This window comes from Sinocyclocheilus anshuiensis, unplaced genomic scaffold (assembly GCF_001515605.1).
Source record: "Sinocyclocheilus anshuiensis isolate Anshui unplaced genomic scaffold, SAMN03320099.WGS_v1.1 scaffold1168, whole genome shotgun sequence".
NCBI lineage: Eukaryota > Metazoa > Chordata > Actinopteri > Cypriniformes > Cyprinidae > Sinocyclocheilus > Sinocyclocheilus anshuiensis.
The window spans coordinates 12,238-21,767 of record NW_015552607.1 but is presented as its reverse complement, the minus strand read 5'-3'; the positions used below and the strand labels follow the sequence as shown (position 1 = coordinate 21,767).

General features: G+C 41.6%; 1 long non-coding RNA gene and 1 pseudogene across 1 annotated transcript; both read right to left on the bottom strand.

The window, feature by feature from the left end:
- Positions 1-1,629: 1,629 nt before the first annotated feature.
- On the bottom strand, positions 1,630-4,751 carry LOC107665894 (uncharacterized; annotated as a pseudogene).
- A 1,400-nt stretch (positions 4,752-6,151) lies between these two features.
- On the bottom strand, positions 6,152-7,144 carry LOC107665895 (uncharacterized). Its single transcript, XR_001631616.1, has 3 exons — positions 7,044-7,144; positions 6,381-6,467; positions 6,152-6,281 (listed from the first exon to the last, which is right to left on the bottom strand). It is a non-coding gene; the product is annotated as an uncharacterized LOC107665895 (long non-coding RNA).
- Between the last annotated feature and the right edge of the window lie 2,386 nt (positions 7,145-9,530).

Genomic DNA, 9,530 nt, shown 5'->3' with positions numbered 1-9,530 from the left:
ACCATTTGCTGTACTGAAGCAACTTAGGTTTACTTGATTAGAAAAGTCAAGTTACATGTAAGTATCAAATATGCTTATCAGGCTTTGTTCATGTGTATGTCTCTCAATCATCATTGTATTGCATTGCATTATGTTTTGCCCCCACAGTTATAGATTTATGGCCTCTGAATAATTTATTTTTTCTCTTTGACTATGAGCTCCATGTTCTCACACCATTACACTATATGAGCAACTATAAATGCCTTATGTATCAAATATGATACACAACAATTGTATTTAATTGCAGGACATGAACCCAGACTCTGAAGAGACAGCAGAACTAATCGAGGACCTTAATGTGAAGGAGCGAGATGAAGATAAGGGCTTCTGTGGCATCAACGAGGATCACACCATTGCAGATCCAGAAGTTGTTCTGTCACCACCCTCCTCCACACTGACACTGGGTTTTTCCACCCTGGTCACCAGCAGTGACACGGCTGTACTGGGTTCCACATCCCCTTCACTGGTCCCTGACCCCACACAGTCTCCATCACCTGGACACCTGGACCTTCAGGGACTGCTGTCTCACCTGTTCCCTCTGAAACATCTGTTTCACCACTCCCCTCAGAGCCAGAGGATGCTGGCCAGGATGATGATGAAGAAGACGGTAAGTACCACTCCTCTGAATTTCTTTCAAATAAACTAGAATAATTCAAACAAGGACGGATCAAGAGACGGTAAGTGCCACTCCTCTGTATTTCTTTCAAATAAACTAGAATAATTCAAACAAGGATGGATCAACATCTACTTCTTACTACTGCTTTAAATCCAGACTTTGCTCAGATTTTAAACTAAAGTCATTAGTAGGCAACAAAGATGCATAGAGTCAAATCAGTTTTATTTCGTTAGTGCTTTGTACTATACAGATTAAACAGCTTCACATTGATCAACAGGAAAATAACAGAATCAGTGGAACTATGCATCAAACAAATGTGATGGAAAAATTATATTTTGTGCTTGTGTTTTTTAATAGGCTGTTGACTACCAAAATGTCCTGGGATATCAACATGTGGACAGGCTGGCAGAATATCTGGTGGAGCTCTGGGGTCACACAGCCCTCAGCCTGACCAATCAGGAAGCCAACACCATAATTGCACTTTGGAAGAACCTGGATGACTGGGACAAGCAATGGGTGGTGTATGCAGCTCGACACCAGAAGAGACTGCTGAGTGGACGCTTCAGAGTACCAAAGAGGCCCACTCAAACCCCTGGAGTAGAGAGCACCACCAGAAGTGTGCTGGGTGCAAGCAGCGCACCTGCTCAGTGGCCTGACTGTTGTCATCTGGTGGAGACCATCTTCATCAGGCTTTGCACTATTCACCCAAGCCCCAAAAGAAAAGGCAAGGGAACGCTGTTGAGATGGTCTCTCATCCTCCAAGACTACAGAAGGATAAGGCAGCTTGTACTGGGCAATAGCTTGGTGATGGGAGGAACCTCAATGCAGCTGGTGGAGGTTAACCAGAACACCCTGATTCAGTGGTACAACAACAGTGACGAGAATGAATGAGCAAAACTCCCACGGCGAATAGAACGGCTGGCAGTTAATGAAGAGCACTTCTAGATTTTAACAGCACATCTTCTTTAACACGGTTACAGCTGTACACCACCTCTCATTGATGTAAAAGCATGTCCCGCTGCTTGGACCATCGGGATTCCCTGAACCATCGGCATCCCCTGAACCATTGCATTCCCTGGACCATCTGCAGTCTTTGAACTATTTGCAGACCCTGGAACACTGGCACACACTGAAGCATCGGCACACCCTGGAAACCTGGTGCTGCTAGTATAAGTATGTTGGGTACCATCTGCACTGATGCTCCAGGTGCCGATGGCGTAAGCAACATAGGACTCTGTGCTGGTGCTTTGGGTCTTGAGACCGGGTCATCCAGTAGAAGTCTGCCTCTGCTTTGCCTGACCTGCTGTGCTCTCTGGTAGCTTGTACTGGTGCTGCTCCCCTGGTTGTTCTGGCTCAGTCCGTGGGCGTTTGGCTGCCTGGAGAGGTTCCTGAGCTTCAGGGAGGGGCTAAAGGCAACTGAATGCCCTGAAGCAGCACAGACAGCTCCTGCTTTTTCTGTCTGTTGTTGTACCATTGAATCAGGGTGTTCTGGTTAACCTCCACCAGCTGCATTGAGGTTCCTCCCATCACCAAGCTGTTGCCCAGTACAAGCTGCCTTATCCTTCTGTAGTCTTGGAGGATCAGAGACCATCTCGACAGCATTCCCTTGCCTTTTCTTTTGGGGCTTGAGTGAATTGTGCAAAGTCTGATGAAGATGGTCTCCACCAGACGGCAACAGTCAGGCCACTGAGCAGGTGCACTGCTTGCACCCAGCACACTTCTGGTGGTGCTCTCTACACCAGGGGTTTGTGTGGGCCTCTTTGGTACTCTGAAGCGTCCACTCAGCAGTCTCTTCTGGTGTCGAGCTGCATACACCCGGTCATCCAGTTGCTTGTCCCGGTCATCCAGGTTTTAGTGCAATTATGGTGTTGGCTTCCTGATTGGTCAGGCTGAGGGCTGTGTGACCCCGGAGCTCCACCAGACATTCTGCCAGCCTGTCCACATGTTGATATCCTACATTTTGGTAGTCAACAGCCTATTAAAAAACACAAGCACAAAATATAAATTTTTTCCCATCCCATTTGTTTGATGCATAGTTCCATTGATTCGGTTATTTTCCTGTTTATCAATGTGAAGCTGTTTAACACAATCTGTATAGTACAAAGCACTAACGAAATAAAACTGATTTGACTCTATGCATCTTTGTTGCCTACTAATGACTTTAGTTTAAAATCTGAGCAAAGTCTGGATTTAAAGTAGTAGTAAGCAGTAGATGTTGATCCATCCTTGTTTGAATTATTCTAGTTTATTTGAAAGAAATACAGAGGAGTGGCACTTACCGTCTCTTCATCATCATCCTGACCAGCATCCTCTGGTTCTGAGGGGAGTGGTGAAACAGATGTTTCAGAGGGAACCGGTGAGACAGCAGTCCCTGAGGGTCCAGGTGATGAAGGAGACTGTGTGGGGTCAGGGACCAGTGAAGGGGATGTAGAACCCAGTACAGCCGTGTCACTGCTGGTGACCAGGGTGGAAGAACCCAGTGTCAGTGTGGAGGAGGGTGGTGACAGAACAACCTCTGGATCTGCAATGGTGTGATCCTCGCTGATGTCACAGAAGCCCTCATCTTCCTCTCGCTCCTCCACATTAAGGTCCTCGATGAGTTCTGCCGTCTCTTCAGAGTCTGGGTTCATGTCTGGGTTGCAGTGCCTGTCCAGTCTGCTGGAACAGATACTGCACTCCAATGAGCTCACCTGGAATAAAAACAAACAAACAGGAATTAAATACAATTGTTGTGTATCATATTTGATACACTATATGAGCTACAACAAATGCCTTATGTAAGTGTGAGAACATTGAGCTCATAGTCGAAGAGAAAAAAAAAATTCAGAGGCCATAAACCTATACTCAGTACAGTAAATGGTCACCAAATATTACTAATAATATCCAAGTTATTCTTTCTAAAAATAACAATTACTTTCTAATTGTAACAACGTTCGTAGTTCGGGACGCCCCCGCCCCCACTCGTCACACTAATAGTAAAGATTTCACAGCAAAATGACATGTGAAGTATGAGCTGAAGGTAGACGTTTGTACAATTATACTGAAAGTCCTTTTACTTGATAGTAAATATCAATCAGATGACAGAGGGCATGTTTCAAGAAAAGAAATTTGATCATGTTGATAATTTAGAGGTCTAAAACACAGATACAGTAGACTTCATAGGCTTAAATATAAAATATCGACTGAGATTACACAGAAATTGCGAGTTAATTAACAATAATACATTTTCTTACCGGTGTAACATGCAGGAGGACAAAACGTGGGGACCACTTTCCTGCCAAACAGGCAGCTTTTCATAATTGCAGTTTACACAGTGAACAAGTTCTCCTGTGTAGCTGCGCAAGGCTGATGGCTCCGATGACAGAGAAGCAGCCTCCCGATCCTGGTTCCACCCGTGTAGACCCTACAGCAAATAAATCTGAAAGTTCAGACTGTTTGCACTGGGTCCTGTAAACAGACAACAGTTTTTAGGGAGTGTTAAACACACAAAGACACTTAATGTTCTTTCTTTACATATGCACAGTGTGTGTGACAAAGACGTACCTGGGATGAAACGGTTAAGGTGTAAATGAAAGGATTCAAGAGAAGTGGAGCCTCTGGCACATCTGTATGTCTTCAGAAGCACACCTCCCTTGGTTAAGCTCCCTGTCTAGAGCGCAACACCAGGGGGTTGTTTAAGCTCCCTGTATAGAGCGCAACACCAGGGGGGTCTTGGATACACTTGACGTGCTTCTTCTGGACACTCCAGATGTGCTCCATCCTTTCTCGGTCCAAGAGAGGAACACCCAGAGAGTCATTGCTATTGCTGCTCAGGAGCTCGATAAGCAGCCGTTCTTTAACTTTAACTCATCCTAGATTATATGATGTACTACAGTTTAAAAGTTTGAGGTCTAAATGTTTAAAAAAGAAACCTATTCTGTTCACCAGATTTGCATTTGATCAAAAATACAGTAAAAACAGTAAAAAGATATTGTTACATTGTGAAACATTACTACAATTTAAAGTTGTGAAATGTAATTTATTCCTATGGGGGCAAGAACACATTTTCAGCATCATTACTCCAGTCTTCAGTGTTACATGATCCTTCAGAAACCATTCTATTGAACATAAACATTCATTACTATTAGTTGAAAATGTGAAAATGGCTGATACTTAATAAAACTGCATTAGTGGTTGTCACGCTTACTGTGTTGAGGAAAGCGCAGGAAGATGAAAATGAAGGGTAAATAGTCTTTAATTAATCCACACAAAGGAAGGCAGTAACACAAGGACCAAGACAAACTGAACAAACTAGAGCTTAAGTAGACAGACCAATGAGGCATGAATGAGTAAATTAACTAGACACAAGTGAACTGAATAACATAATCAAGGGGAGACAGAAACTAGGTCAAGGAAAATGAGTAGAGTTAACACAACAAAGTCCATAAATGTGACTTTTTCAGTCTTGATAAATATATTTTTCAGAATTAAGTTTGAAGAACAGGGTTTATTCAAAATAGAAATCCTTTGTAACATTAAATGTCTTTACTGAGATTTTTGATCAATTTAATGCCTCCTTTTTCAATAAAAGTATCAATATCTTAAAAAAAAATAATAATTTACTGACCCAAAACTTTTGAATGGTAGTTTGTATGAAATATTTTTATATAATATTGCTTTTTTCTTTGTTAAAATATGGTTTTCTGGTATTAAAAAATATTTTAAAAAGTTTAATAATTTGGATAGAATGGAACGTGGAACATGTCTTCATAGAATACAATGTAGATTATGCAATTACTTACAGAGACAGTGGTGCTTGGTATAGAGGCACTAGACACTGCTGCGCTGTGCTGGTCTTCAGCCTGAGAAGGTCTCCTGGCCACACTAAGATTCGGCTTTGCTGCAGCAATGTGAGAGCCAGTAAATCTTGGTTTGGTAAACTAAAAAGGTGAGAAGACAGAATGTGTTATAATAGCAAGCATTACTATTTATATTAATATTGCTATTTTAAGTAAATGCAGCCTTCAAAAACACTTCTCTCTGTATGGAAGTGTAGTCTATAAGAGGAATGATTTATTAGCAGTACCGACTCTTGAAATAACTACAAAATATTTGCATGATGGAATAATTATTAACATGTGTACAATTAATAATAGCCAGCGTGTATATGGAATGTTGCCTGAGATAATGAAAAAGAGAAAATGTAGCTTTAACATATGAGAAGTATAGAGAGAGATGCCATGAGGGACATGAGTCTAGCTCAGTGACCTTCAACCCAGGCAGAGCTCAGTTAGAGAGGAAGAGGACAATCCAAGAGTAAAGCCCAGAGTTGAAAGAGAGAGAGCACACAGGTTACATTCTTCATTTATCCTTGACCATGTGACTTAAACCAAATCTGAGATATTCAAACTGACCAATCAGCAGACAATTCAGAAAGAAAACCATTTCAGTAAATAATACTAACAAAAAATACTTGCTACATTAATGTTACCTTTGGAGTGTGAAAACCCCCTCTTGCTGCCACAGGTGCAGTAGGCTGGGGCTGGGGGTCAGGCCGACTCTGCTCCATGGCCTTCTTTGCTGTTCCAGCAGCAGCAGCAGGTTGTTCCACCACCCTTTGTGCTGGTCCAGTAGGGCTGGCAGTGGGCTGTTTAAGACAACCCAAAAAAAATACATATAACAATTCAGAAAGAAAACCATTTCAGTAATTAATACTAACAAAAAATACTTGCTACATTAATGTTACCTTTGGAGTGTGAAAACCACAGATGCATTTCAGCACACCTCCAAGCAAGTTTGTCTGGCCACGAGACAGCATCGGACATTTCTCAATCTGTAAGCATTATAACAAATGTAATGCACAATACAAGTGAGTCCCTTAACAGAGCATACAATACTTCATTAAATTCATATATTAATTCGTTCATTGTTTAATTTCTAGGACACGAGTCACTATTTATCTTATATATAATGTTACAGCTGGTATCTCTCTTTAAATGAGAGAGAAACAAGAGAGGAAAATTTCACACCTTCAAACCACCCATTCATTCACCATCCCTTCCCCCACCTTCTCAAATCTCTGAATCTCCCAGTACACAAAAATATTAAATGTAGCTTTTCATTAACAGTATGACATAAATCTCAAAATACCTGCAACATTACATAAATGTCTATAAACAATTATGACACACTGGTTTACATTGGTGTAAGCCATAACATAACACAACCCTCACATTACATTTTTCTAATGAATGGGATCAGGTACATGTTTGTACTGAAGCCTAATGTGTTGTTCTGTTATGCAAATACATTAAACAAAGATACTAATAATGTTCGATTATGTAAGTCAACAAACACTTAAGTCTTTTTTTATTTCTCCATCATGCAAAGGTAACAAACACTCACTCACCCTTTGATAAATCTCGTACCACTTCTTCTGTCGAGGAGCTGGCCTATTACCCTCATTTGATGGCCAAATTCCTGTGCTGGCAAACTTTTTTAGACGCGAAATCCATTCAACGTACGACATCGCTTTATGCGATTTTTTTGTTTTGTTTGCCAGACATTTTTCTTGAGTTCGATGAAACAGTTTTGAAAGAATAATTAAAAACAACACACTAATTAAAAAAAAAAAAACATGTAGACGTTTGCAATTAGATTATCATTTTTTTACCTGTTGTCGTCCGTAATACCGCTGTATTTGGTTTTAAAATGAAGCTTCGCTGTCCTCTGTAAAAATTATTCTGAGCTCCTGACGTTCGTTGTAGGTCACGAATTTCAATACTGAACTTTTTTTACCGCTGACACGCCCCCTGAGGATTATGTCATTCTTTCGTACACCTTCGGCGCGGTTCGGCAATTTGATTGACACCTGACTAGAAGCGCTGACCCCTCCACCTAGCGGCGATATGCGGAAACGTGCCGTCGACATCCCCCTGTAGACACCTGACTAGAAGTTCTGACCCCTCCCCTCCACCTAGCGGCGATACGCGGAAACGTGCCGTCGACATCCCCCTGTACTCTGATTGGTCAAATGTCACGAATGTTAAGAAAATGTTAAGAATCACGCTTTTCGATTGGCTGGAAATGTTATAGCGCTTCAACGCGATTGGCCCAAATGTCGTAGCGCTTCTGCTTGGCTGTGCAGTTCGACATTGCTCGACATTTCTGAAATATTGTCAGACTATCCTTCGTCAGCTGGCGCTCGGGAACGGGATATTGTTAGACCGCCCGCTCCCGTTCAAATTACACCAGAGTTACCGACCGCTACTGCGTTTTATTCAGGAATTTAATCCCGCGGCGCAAAAAATCTGGTCGGGACCCGCGGTTCCCGCAGGAGAGCTGCGGGAATGCAGACCTCTAATGTAAAGTGTATAATCTGTCATTAAATAACTAAATAACTAAACTAACATTCAGATAAATTATCTGTATGTAGTCTTTTGTTAATTTGTAGCACCTACCCAACAAGTTACTCTGCCAGACAATGATAGTTCATGGCTTCAAACAGATATAGAGGAATATATTCCAACAAAAATCACATGCATTTTATGAAGAAATGAAAGCCATTACACATATAAAGTTAATGAATAAATGTTCATTTCGATGATTTGTTAGTTTTTTTAGCTGTCACTTTCATGCATCACATGCATAGGCCCACAATGTTTATGCAGTAGCCCAATCTCATCTCGCTAGCACAAAGCGTAGTTGTTCGTTACCACGGCAACCGCTTGGTCTTCAGCGTCCCACACTGCTTCTTGCAGGACATGTGAATGTCAAAAATGCTTAATGTGGCTTAAAGTCAGGGCTTAATTTGTGCCAGAACAAGACGGATCCTGATCCGGCACCTCCAAATTTGTCAGAAATCTGATCCGGCACCTCATTTGACCTCACGCGCCAATGAAAGACGTTTGTGTTGACCTATAGCGTGCATATATTTAATGAAAAATACTTCTATTATGAGCAGGCTTGCCTAGCATCTACATTTGGAACAACAAACTTGAGCTCACAAAGAGATGCGACATGGCTGCTCTCACAAACCCGAATACTAATCCAATACTGATACACATGCGTTTTCTTTCTCAGATGTTTACATTTAGTTAAGACATTTTGTGCTTACGAGGATAATCACCAGGATGGCCATTTTGACGTAATTTTTTATGTTTATTTGCATGTATGCATGATCATTAAGTTGTGTACTGAATTTGGTTCAATCTGTCTTTGTACTTCTAGACACGTTAAGCATTTTTCACGTTAAGTGTTTGTACTGCAAGAAGCAGGACGCTGAAGACCAAGCAGTTGCCGTGGTAACGAACAACGATGCTTTGTGGTTTTGAAATGAGATGGCTTGCTGTATGAACATTGTATGCATGGGCGTCGGAACCATTGAATGAGGGTGGGACAGGACCCACCCACTTTTGAAGACCAATGATATTGGACCCACACACTTTTACCGTCTCTAATTCAGCGAATATATGTACTTTTGAGAGCGCCGTCAGTCAAATCCATTCCACATGACGAATGCCCTAATAAATTAAACTCAATTTAGCTATAGCCTTGAATTCCATGCTGCTGCTTCCTCAAATCCATTCCACTCGGCTCATTCAGAGTCCATATAAATGACACTCCATTCCGTGTTTTCACTACTCGCACCTGCTGCTGCACTCCCGTGACACAGCAAAGTAAACAAAGCATCAGCATCTGCTGCTCAGATACACCCAACCCTACCTGATACTTTATTTCAACTTTTCGATTATTTCCTTGATTTTTATTTTTATTGAAAACAAAAGCCTTTCCGATGTGATATGAGATGTAAAAAGGGAGAAGAACGACCTGACGCGAACTCAGGTCGCTCGCATCAAAAACACCACGCAACTCGTGTTACCACTTACGCCACTGA